General features: G+C 42.8%; 1 protein-coding gene across 1 annotated transcript in view; it reads left to right on the top strand.

Moving 5' to 3' along the window:
* The first annotated feature begins 4,681 nt into the window (after positions 1-4,681).
* SLC4A4 (solute carrier family 4 member 4) overlaps positions 4,682-12,067 on the top strand; it is a 229,217-nt gene continuing 221,831 nt past the window's right edge. The window contains exon 1 of the mRNA XM_064510424.1: positions 4,682-4,700. The gene's annotated coding sequence lies outside the window, so the exon portion shown is untranslated. The remainder of the gene's footprint in view (positions 4,701-12,067) is intronic.

Below are 12,067 nucleotides of genomic sequence, written 5' to 3'. Positions count from 1 at the left end.
AAAGTGCGCAGCATGCTACGTTACTGTTCACTGCACCAACCGCAGAGGGTGGCAGTTCCCTGGGCCCTTTGCGACTGCTCTGCACTCCTGCTTGGACTACGAATTTCTCCGTTCACTTGGAATGTGAATTCTCCAGGTCTGGAGCTGAGCTGCTCCAGGCTAAGGAGAAGAATGGATTTGCATGTTCCCATTCAGTTGCTCTTAACTTCAGACATAAGTATTCCAGTTTTTTGAGTGCCGGACTACTAGTTTCTATGATAGGGCTGCCATATGCTTCTTTTCCTAGTCTCTGGTGAGTTACAAGGGTGTGTGCTGCCTCTGTGGTTCAAAGAAGACGCTGTATAAAAATGGCTAAATGCTCATGTTCCCCACTTTCCCCTGTGCCTGCTGTAAGGGTTCAGGCATAGGACAGGAAGTGAGCAAGAAGGCGAGGTAGGGGGTAGGGCTTACCAGGTGGCCTGCCACAGGTGTTCTGCATAGCAGGCAGGAGTAGAGATGCTGGGCTGTAAGGGAGGCAGCTTGACTATGGGCAGTCCAGCAGTAACCCCAAGCCAGAAGATCACTTTTTGTTTTGCTTGGTGTCAGCTCCTGAGGCGAGCATCTTGGAGACCTAGCAAGATGAGCCCTACAGCCAAATTCTGTCTGTCTACTGAGAATGCGAGAGGTGGGTGCCAGGGTGCTCTTGCTCTCTATAGCCCTGGAGAGCTGAGCTATGTGGGGAAAGAATGTCGCAATGCGTCTTGGGTGGAAGGAGACTGTAACCACTGAAAATCATTCACTTGCTGCTCTTTCTGAAGGCTCTCCTTGGTGCTCAGCTCTTGGATTTCCCAGACTCAGCTGCAGGCTGAAGAGTTTTGTAAGGTGGTAGGGTTTTTTTTTTTTTGGGGGGGGGGGGGCGAGATTGATTGTGTTTTTGTGGAGGTTTTTTTGTTTTTTGTTTGTTTTTGGTAGTAATTGGCTACTGCAGTATTAGGGCTTGCCTGCTAATTTTGATTTTGCCCTTCTTCCAGTGACACTGGCTGAGGAATGGACTGGCTAATCTGTTGCTTTAGTGACTGCCAAAATAACCTTGGTCTCTGTGGTCAGTGCGGAAGCTTAGAGGCACAGGCCACCTGATTTCATTGATGCCCTTGAGAGTGCATTGCCCCTTTCCTGCGCATGGAGAAAGAGGGCATTTGCTGCACAGGCAAGGACAGGCAGGAGGAGATGCCCAACGCTTGTGATACAGCAGTGATCTAAGTGCCTTCGTTAAGTCCCGCAGCTGCTTGTCTTGGCCACAGAGAAAAAGGCTTCTTTTTGCTCCATGATAAGCTGGTCTAGTGTCCTGATGGGAAACTACCTCTGGCAGAGCCTGAGGGCCTGCATAGCTAAATGAGAACAGTTTTAAGCTGAAGCTTGGCTCAGACAGACTGCTGACTGCTTCACCTGGCAACTGACAGTCCTTTTTCTTTTTCTGTATTTTGGCCCTAGGCCCTTTCAGGGGCCTCTGGGCACAAGATAAATAATCTATTTTGTTTGTCCTAGGCATTTGTACAGCTCCTGGTATGGCTGGCAGTATCTGAGACTCTTGCAACCTTCCAACGTATGCCGCTGTAAAGCTGAAAGGTGACTTTATTGCAGTTTTTATACAAAGAAAGAGCAGAAATGCATCAAAGGTAAAGGATAAAATCCATGGCAGCCATGGTCATTTATTTTTGTCTGATCTATACCCAGTGTATGCTTCAGCTGTGCACACTACTTAGGTGGTGGTTTGTGGTTTTTTTTTTTTTTTTTTTTTTTTTTTTTTTTTTTTTGGTTGGACACTTTCAGCTTGTGCTTATATGATGAGAAGAAAGAAGAAACACAAACTGGTTCTCTAGTGTCAAGGTAAACAGATATCTTCCAGTGTGTTTGGCGGTTTTGTTGTGAGCTGAGCAGGTGTGCCCTAGGCTGTAGGCTGGTGGGAAAATGTGTTGTGGGAAGAACCTTTGTAGTCCACCAAGCCTAGAGAAAAGTAGGATTAGACTCCCAGGTTGTGCCAAGTCTGAGTAATATTACAGAAGAAAAGGAAAACTGGTCCCTGCAGAGTGTAAAATGCAGTGTTAACAGTGGGACACAGTGTTCATGCTACTGTTACAAAAGGTTTTAGCTTAGAAACCTGTCAGCATTTAATTACAGCTGACTTTTTAAATAGTTTTTCTGTAGGTAAGAGAATATTTTATTATTAAATCTGCACTTATTTTTCACAGACCCAGGAATTTCGAGTGTTTCAATTGGTTGCAGAGGCAATTAAGCACCTAAATCCCTTTTGAGATGAGGTCATGCCAGTTCTTTCCATAACAAGAGTGTATATTGTTTATTCCTGCTTTTCATACAACTGCCATTTTTTTAATCATCTGTTGGCTCAAATAACTAAGGCTAATAATAAACCTCTCTTGTTTTATTGCTACAGCACTGTGAGTGTTGCCTTATAATTATAAGGCACCTGGGAGGATTTTAGTCTAACAGTGATCCTCCTTTGACGTGTTGTTATATCACCCATAAAAAGATGAGAGAGAGATAACCCTTTGCCCTAGGTAAATTTTAGAAAGTAGAGCAGCATAAGAAAGCTAGGATTACTGTCTCGTGAAAACAATGCACAGGTTCACTGGTGAAAGAACTGGATGAACTCAAAGGAAATTTAGCTCTCTGAGAAGGAAGATGTCCCACTGATCAAGTTTGGGCCTTGAAACAGAGATGTCCCAGAAACTCAGGCTCATTCCACTTATGTGTAGGTGACTTCCTGAGACCACCAAATGAGGCAGAAACAGTGATAGTGCCAAAAGTCGTTCTGTTGTTTGTGTCCCTTGTGACTATCGTTTCGAGTAACAGCCAAGACTTACTGTAATGCTAGGTGTGATCTAACCAGCTGATTAATGACCAGCGCTTGGATACGGACTTCTCTGATTTTGATCCAAGCTGTCAAGGAATTGAATCCATGCCCAAACAAGCCTGATCTTAAAGGATAATACTGTCCCATGTTAAAAAAGGGTAATACTGTCCTGTGTTACACCACAGACAAAACCATTGCCATCTGGAAATTAGTGCATTCCTCTGACTCTCTTTGGGTGAAAGAGATTAAGGTCACCTGTGCTTGGAAGTACTCTGGAACCAGCAGATTGGAAATTCCCAATTTTGAGTCCTCTTTAACCTTGGGTTGAAATGGACAAGTTCATCCATTGTACTACCTGCTGAGTTATTTTTAGGTTAAATATCGCTTGTTTCTTGCTGTCATCAGTTGTCTGTAGAATTTTGGATCAAGAGCATAGGCCACTGGGGGGGAAAAGGAAAAAAAAAAACAGAACTTTGGAGCTGCAGATCATACAGTCATTATGAATGTAGTCTTTAACATGGACTTGGGTTCTTTGGTGATCACTGATGGATTCTATAGAAAATCTTGCAGCTATGGAATTATGTAACGAGAAGATTTAGAAAGGCCTCATGTCACATGACTTTTTGATGTAAATATCTAGCAAAGCTTACAGTTTCATTTACACGCTAATCCTTCTTCCCAAAGCTTTTTGTCTCAGCATTATTTAATAAACCCTCATGTTGATGTGCGGCTCCACTACTGGTTGCAGGTAGCTCATAAGCGTTTGACTACACTGCCTGGTTATTCCTAGTATTTTTCACAATGAACGTTAGACACCACTGTCACTGACTTGTATGCACTTCTCTGCCTTCAAAGCAGAGCGTGGAGACTGCTGAGGAAGCATGCTTGCTCTTAGTTATGGGATGTTTTTTTGAAGACCTACATTAGTAATAGTTTGAAGGTCTAAGCGACCCGAGAAAATACAACGGATATCTATGACAAGAAATCTTGCCGTTGTCTGAAAACTAGGGTCCTAAAACTTCAGAAGTGGACAGCATTTGTGGTCATCTGTGGTGTTTGGGGTGATCCCCGTTGGCAATCAAGCCCTACTTTTCCAGGGAATGAACCCACATCACTGAAACAGTGGGAGTTCAAGTACCTCGTTACTTCTGAGAAATCCTCTCCATGCCAAACCTCCCAAGGTGCATACCCAATAAATACTGAGGTGCGCAGAATTCCTAGCAGTTCCTCAAAATATTGGCTGAAGGAGGAGCCACTGGGTGGAGCTGTTGTCGTATGGTTGGCCTTCGTCAAAACACTGGTATTTGAGAGGTATTAGAGAGAGGTCTGGTATTTAGAGACTTTTATATTTTAGGTAAATGGTCTAAGATATTAAGGAATTCCAGTAGAAAAATACTGTTTTTATAAGGTAATAAATTGGGGATTGAAAACTGACAGGCGTAGCAGTGATATGTAATAACATAATAAGATTTTATATATTAAAAAAAAAGAAAGTCACCTAGACAAGAAGGTAAAGTTAAAGCAGCCTGGGCTAGTCATGTTTCCTGTTGTCAGCCATATTAATAAAGGCTATGGAAGGGCGGGCAAGAAGAAAGCCACGCTACCAAGCTGGATCACCAGCCCGAGTTAGGAAGGCAATAGGTAAGGAATTGTTCTAAACAGCTGTCTTTGATGAAGTTGTACGTTTTATTTGGAGAAAGGTGTGCGCCTGGAGACCAGAAGAACAATGAAGAGTTAAAAAGGAAGAAGTCAGAAGTTGTTTAAAGAAGACGGTTTGTCACAGAGAACACGAGTGAGCGTGTGTATGCGTGCACTGTGGAAGAGAGTCTACAGACAGACTCTTCCAGAGGTAAGGAGTAGTAAGTCTGAAAGAAGAGCTACGTACATGTACAGTCTATCTAGTTACTAAGGCAGCAGCATTTCAGAGAAGCATGGTACTGTGCTTTGTAAAGACTTGTATGGTCAGACTTTATTTGTGTTTTTGCCCTGGAGGATTGAATTGCAGAGTTTGAGTCTCAGATCTGCTGAGGTAAACACTGTTAGGAATAGGGATAGCAAGGAGTCAAGGTTCAAAGTGAGAAGATCATGTGATAATATTTGGATCTAGGTGATGATCTGAAGCCTTTGTCCTGGAGGAAAGTGCTTCTGAGTGGAAGGTTTCCAAAGTTTAGTTCGCTCTGGCACTGTGACAAAACTATTGATCAAGACTTTTTGTGCTTTCAGGTGCATGATCTGAGGTGTTTTAAAGGGTCTGACTTCTTCATTACTAGTAATGAAGATGATGTACTGTCTTCAAAGCCTATTGATGTTTTGATGTTTAAAAAAAATAGTAGTGAACTGAGTGTGTGATTTGACCTGACCTTTGGGCTTTGTTGAGCTTAGATATGCCACATTACTTCTGTGTATCTGCCTTTTTCTGTCTGTTAAAGTAGGGCTGTTGCTAGTTGTCTGCCTGATTAGGAGGTTAAAAGGAAAAGTTGAATAATGTTTATGACCTAATATATATAAGTTTGAGGCACGGAGTTCTAGCAGAGGAAGAGATTAGAACCAGACTGCTTTCAAGTCCAGTTTTAATAAACTACATGCCACTTCACAAAGAAACAGTTTCTTCCTTCATTTTGTTGCAGTTCTCGTATAAAAGAGCATGAATCTGTTTATTTATGCGCACACACAGGTGTGTGCGTGTTTCAGCACCACTTTTTGTGAAAACTGTTAGGATACAGAACACGGAGGCCTCTGGGTTGCGAAATCACGGTGTCGAATGACTTGGTTTAACAATCAGCTTGCCCAGTTTAATGCTTTTTCGCCACCAGTTTACACTAACTATTTGCAAATGACTTGAATCCAAATAGTGTTTTTGAAACCTGAGAATACTGAGGGCTAAGCGTTCACTGCGTGAACCGAGGACTAGCTCATTGCCTGAGATAGAGTGCATCAGATGCAGTCATGCTTCCACTACTTTGTTTTCTCTGCAAAAGCTGTCGAGGATGTTTGTGCTAAATCTGAGTTTGTGCTAACTCTGCCCTTTCAGCTCACAGTTCTGGCATTTCTTTTTAAAAATTCCTGACTCTGATTACTTGAAGCTTTCCTCATTCGTGTCTGTGCAAAGATTTAGGAAAGCTATTAGGTACTAACAATAGCCAGAGGGCTGATAATATACCTGCAACTAAATGATTAGATGGTGAAAGCTTGTCACTCTCTCTGCTTTTTGGAGTGTGCTGCCAGCTACTTGGCCTGCTAGGTGTTGCTTGGGAGCAAACGTGGCTTATTTCACTCCTTAAGAAAGGGAATGTTTATTGATGTGAGCAGTCTTGTTTTGTTACTTATTGACTGGTTTGGGGTGTTCCTTTCTCAAATGAGAAATCTTGGCTGCATGTGTTCCTATCGCTATGCCTGTGTGACCTTGCAGATGAAGTCAGTGTGTCAAGCTACAAGAGAGAGTACCTTAAAGCGGCTATGGGAACAGGATTTAAATGTGGTGTGTTCAGAGTGGCAATGGGATAATAAAGATTCTGCTCTGCCAAGCAGGAATGCCAAATTCACATTAGGGCGGGATCGGCTGTTAGCGATGAGCTCAACTGTCGCTTCTAGTGACAGTATTTCAAGTCATCTCATGTTTAGCTAAGTTCGAACTCGGTACATGAAAGATAGCACTGAGAAAGTAAACCTGCTTTCCTCTTCCTGCTCCTGTCCCTTCTCCTCCAGCCTGCATCAAGATTCACTGGTGATGGGCCTGCATATTATATTTCCCTGCCTCGGCAGGCGGGGCTTCAGTGCTGTGCAAGAAGGCTTCCCAAAGCCACTTGGGTTGCTGACTAGACAGAGCTGTGTGGGTGAAGATGTGCTGGTGGCGGAGAGGTAAGGAACTGAAAGAGGATGTGGGTCACACTTTTTTTTTTTTGGGTGTTCTTAAACACATATGGGTTATGGAGCAATGCCACTGACAAGTAGACAGCATTTCAGGTTTAGTCATGCCCTGTGCTTATTATAGTTGTGTTGTGGGATTCCAACAGCTTGCAAAATGTGAGTGCCTATCATTAGATAGTCATGCCATCAGCACAGCAATCTGCCTCGTAGGTGGGAAGAGCCACTGACAGCTGTTACTGAGGCACTGGGTTGGGAAGAGCTGATGCACAGGCAGACAACATACTTTTCCTGAGTAAGGCAAGGTGGTGCGATGCCAACCGTGCTGGATAGGGATAGTTGCCAGGCAGGGGTCCCTGGATCTGGTGCCTATGTAGAACAGGCTTTCCTCTACTTTTCCAGGTGCTGAACTTGCTCTCTCAAATTATTAAACACCTGGGCAAAGTGTGAGCAGAAATGGCACAGCCAGGAATCTAGTTCTGCTAAGTCTGGGCACAAAAGAGCGTAGTTAAGGCAGGAGTCTCTGCACCGTAAGCTGCATACAAGAAAACACTTCCGTCCAAAGTTATTGCTTACTTGCTGAGCTTGACTGCAGGATTAGCTCATGTTTCAGGGAAAGAGTTGGAATTAGCAATAGGATGGGCTAGGAAGGACAAAGCACCATGCGGGAGGTTGCTTCTCATAAATCAGTATCTTCCAATATGGACATGCAACACAAAATATAGAGGCAGAATATAAAAGTATAGTTGCCAAAGTGACTTTCAATGCTAATGGCTAGTTTTGCTCTCTGTTTTTAACCCAGTCCGGAGTTAACTTTGAATTTATGTATGTGATGAAGACATGATAACTGCTCTTTTTCTGAGCATAAGATGGGACTGGTGTATAAATACAGGCTTAACTGTCTTTAAGCATCATGCATGGTATTCTCACCAAACCTGTAGCACTATGAGAATTTCCCTGCAATTGTGTTGATTAACTTATGGCCAATTGCATTTAAGAGTGCCCTCTTTGCAAAGTTATATTTAGCAACTATAATTTCTTCTTTTGTAGTTCAAGTAAATAAACTTGATAATAAATAAAAATATAGAAGTCCCAAACTTTGCAACCTACAGAATAATCTAAAATCTCATTAAAACTGAAAGAAGCCTAAAATTTAATGTAATAATTTTGATTTATTAACTTCAGTAGTCATAATTCTTCCCATTTAAATGTTGATAATGTTTGTCATTAAGTGGAGCTGTTGGCACATACATATGAAAGGCCTAGGATCTGTAATAAATACAAATTTATTCCAGGGTCTATAAATATTGTAGGCCTATTAAATCCAATTCAACCTTTAACACAACCTTTAGTACGTTTAAACTAAACCGCAAACAAGTCTAGGAAACTCCATAACTTAAGATTCTAAGATGAGGTAAACCATCCTGATGTTAACTTCAATGTTTACAAGTTACAGTGTCTGTAACTTCATTTTACAAGCGGACAGTTCACACAGGAACGCTTCAGATGCCCAGCACCGAAATAGCCTTAACTCTGCCCGCTCCCTGGCAGCAGTGCAGTGGAGCTGCCTCCCTCCCGGTGCGCCCGCGGCCGGCCGGGCGGCGGCGCGTCGGGCTGGGGCTGGGGCTGGGGCTGCCTGGCCCGACCTTGGCCTCCGGGCGCTGGCCGTGGTGCTGAAGGGCGAGAGGTGGGGACGGGGGCAGCCCCACGCCTTCTCCAGGGACAGCTGGTTTGGACAGCCATCTCCCACTGGGGATAGCTGGGGCTGAGACAGGCTACGTGGAGATGAGTATTTGGGGCATAGCTCTCTCTCTGGTGATTTGTTTTCAATCCTAGAGGCGTGTTGGGAACACCTTTCCCTTCCGCCTCAAGCATCTTTGCCAAGCGGATGGTGGATCCTTGTACGGAGCTTTCAGATAGAGCATAATTTATCAAAAAGTGATGCATCTGTGGTGGGCTTCATTTTCAGCCTGCTGAAGGCTTTGAATATACTTGCTTTTTATTCTTACAGTGTGGAAAAACAGGTATCTAAAAGGCCCTTTGCACAGATATGCAATTGCTTGCTTGGAAAAGTGTCTCTTCTAATAGTTGCTTTTGGGCTTCAGAGTCAAGTCTTTTGATAAGAAGGCCAATGTAGCCAGCGTATCCTTGGCAATGGAATTGGATTTCTGTGCTAGTTTTTACCTGTGTTCAATGGAGAAGAAAACTCATTTCCTTGTGTATTTGTTGGTTCAAAGGTTTGAATCTGTTCAGGATGACTGTTTAAATTATGTAGGAAGTGAGGGGTCATTAACACACTCAGAGCAAGTATTTACTGGGCTTTGAGGTTCTGCATCTGTGGACTGTGAAAGTGACCAAGAGACTTTAGGGAAACTCCTATGCAGAGTTAGCTAGTACTACTAACTGCAGTGCTTTCAGAGTCTTCCTTTTGTCGTCTTTCATTGTGTCAGCCTCTATTTTTGTGTAAAAAGTCGTAATATGAAACACCTGGCAAGGGCTGACCCCTGAAAAAATAAACGGTTAAAAGGAAAAACTGAATCTTCTTTCGGTGAGAGAAATTAAGGCAGAGACTGAGCTTCCAAGAAACACCATTTTTTGATGTTTTTGATTTAAAAAAAAAAAACGCACAATAAAGGTCATGAGAGCTCCATCGTCCTGAGGTTTGATATTGCTTGCTTAGCTAAGTGGACCCTGCTGAGACTCAGATCAGGTATGTCTGATAACAGAGATGGAACCACAGTGTTTATTTTTAGTATGTGTCAGAGAACCTGTTTTTGGTCCCTACTGTTCTATAAATGTCAAGTATTTATTTACATGAACAGAGACTCAGTGACTCCTCCCATAAAATGGAGTTAGCACGTCTGAACACTTACTGCCTCTCCTTCCCCTCTGTGATAACCTGAGATGGTAGTAGGAAAGATGGGAGGGGAATGGGTTGTTACTGATCTCAGATTACACTGTTGCCAAAAAGAGCAGTTTCACTCTGACCCTTACCCTGGCTGCAAACACCTGCCCCCGCCCCACTGTGCGGCCCTGCAGAGGGAGCAGGGACTAGGGGAGGTGGGACTAGGCCCCAGTGTTCTGGTTTCTTTGCCTTCCTGCTCCTCAGAGTAGTTGAGAGGGGTTATTTTTCTTGGTGGGTGACCAAATCTGAGGTCCAGTATGTCTTTGTATGTTCTACTTGAGAGAGCAGCATGATGCCTTATAAGGAATTAAATTGTAAATATTGTTGGGTTTAAATATTGTTTTGGGAGGGTATTGCATATTATAAAATATTATGATGCACTGGACATAGACATCTTAGGCGTTATTTGTGAGTGGTTGGAAGTAGGAACTTCATGCTTTGCATGCTAATTCATGCTAAAGGAAAAAAGAAATCCAGTATCTCATCAATAACCTTACACTGAAAAGAGTGCAAGCTTAAAAAAAAATTAAATGGATAAGTATATATCTGTGGTTATTATGTTGGTTCTTCTGTTTTAAAGTATTTGCAGCTAATCTGGAAATTAATTTAAAACACTGAATACATTTTCACTTGAAATATAGACAGTATGTTTAGAAGTTAGTGAGCTACTCAAGCCAGTAAAGTGACAGCAGACTATTCTAATGCAAGCTATGATTACAAAATCTTTACTTCTGCAGTTGGAAACAAGAAAAGTGGAAGAAAATAAAGAACTGTGTAAGCTGGAAGAGAGCTTAAATTTTAGAAATCTTTTGGTTGTTCTTGTTTTGCCTTTTAGTTTTTAATCCAAATAGCTGCAGAGCCAGAAAATTGTGATAGTAAAGGTTTTGTTACCTCTGTCCTCAGTGGGCTCAGACCAGTTGGGACATAGTATATGAGTGCAATAAAACTTTCTACTAATGAAGTTAATCCTTCTGGAGCTGAGGACATCAATGGCTATTTGGCTGTTGTTATCACCGGGGCCAGGTGATTAGAACAGGTTTTTGGTCACACCTTCTGCAGTATCATACTGTAAATCAAGGTGTAGGTCAGTAGGACTGGGATTCTGCAGTTTGTCCATATGGTGCGTGTATGGGTAGGGTGCACGTCTGTACCTCTGAGTTCTTTCTGTGGTGATGCCAGTTTCCCTGTCACTTTTTATACTTGGTCCACAATACAATTGCTGTCATGCCTGCAGCTGTTAACAGAGACAGGTAATGTAACTGTGGTTGTGAGCAAATGTGTAATCTTGCTCAAAGTACCCAGTGTCTGTTACCTGTTTACTGAGAAAAGTCATGTGGACTTTTAAAGAGCCACTACAGGAATGATCAGTCAAGTCAGGGATGTACTTTTTTTCTGTCTCCTATACTGCCAAATTTATGTTATTCATGTTTCTGATAGGATGCCAGAGCATAAAAAGAAAAGCTTGCTTTTTCACATCCCAGGTCGAGTGAGTTTTTGATCTGATTTCAGACCCTGGGAGCAGCACTTAAAGCGGGTGTGCACAATGACAGCAGAAGCTTTAAAGCATTGAGTTGGAGTAGAAGTCGCAGCCTGTTAGGGTTGAAAAACTGTCGTTGTCTTCCTGTCTCCTTCATTAAGTCACCATTGATGTATTATTTAGGAATGGAAAGTGGGGGAGATACAGTGCTCAGTGAAAAGAGGATGGGGTGATCGGATGCCGCGTATCACTGCTAGTTTATGTGTTAAGTTTCCTTGTCTGACACTACGCAGATGATGGACACTACATTGGGACGGGTGACTGAATAGGAATGGGCTGCTGCTGAGAGTGGTGGGTAGTGTATTCTTAGGGAAGGAAGAGTTTTGGAGCAGGGCGGGCAAGTGTATCAGAACAACACAGGGGATGAGCTGTGGTGGATACGAATGTGTTTCCACAGTACTGGATGGAATATTTGGAGCCGTCCAGATCAAGGCAGACAGGAAAAGGTTAAACCCTGAATAGAAGAAGTAGCTTTTTCTTTTTCCAGATCACATCTGCCCTGAGTAGGCAGAGGGAGAAGCAAGTCGGCAGAGGCAGACGTAAGCCGGTCTTTTCAAAAAAAGAGAGAATGCTGGATTATGAAGCCCAAGCTTAGGGTTCCTCCTAGACCCTGCAGAAGAGATACTGGGACTACTCCTGTGAGCAGAGACTCATGCAAGGATTAGGGAGAACATGTTTCAGCTGCTGAGGAAGATGGAATATGATGGAATATGTTCTCTAGGTGGTGGGAATTTACCATCAAAGGTTATAAAACCATATAAAATCTGGATACTTTTGCAGCTTGAGACACTTTCCTATATAAAGCCAAAACAGGTTTTTTTAACACTTCCCGGAATGCTGGGTCACAAAATAAACTTGGATGTTAAACATGCCTTTAAGTATTATACCTACCTGGCTACTTTGGTTAGAA

The sequence above is a fragment of the Dromaius novaehollandiae genome, chromosome 4 (assembly GCF_036370855.1).
Source record: "Dromaius novaehollandiae isolate bDroNov1 chromosome 4, bDroNov1.hap1, whole genome shotgun sequence".
Taxonomy (NCBI): Eukaryota; Metazoa; Chordata; class Aves; order Casuariiformes; family Dromaiidae; genus Dromaius; species Dromaius novaehollandiae.
Note: the sequence above shows the minus strand (reverse complement) of the source record. Positions and strands in the feature narration are given on the sequence as shown.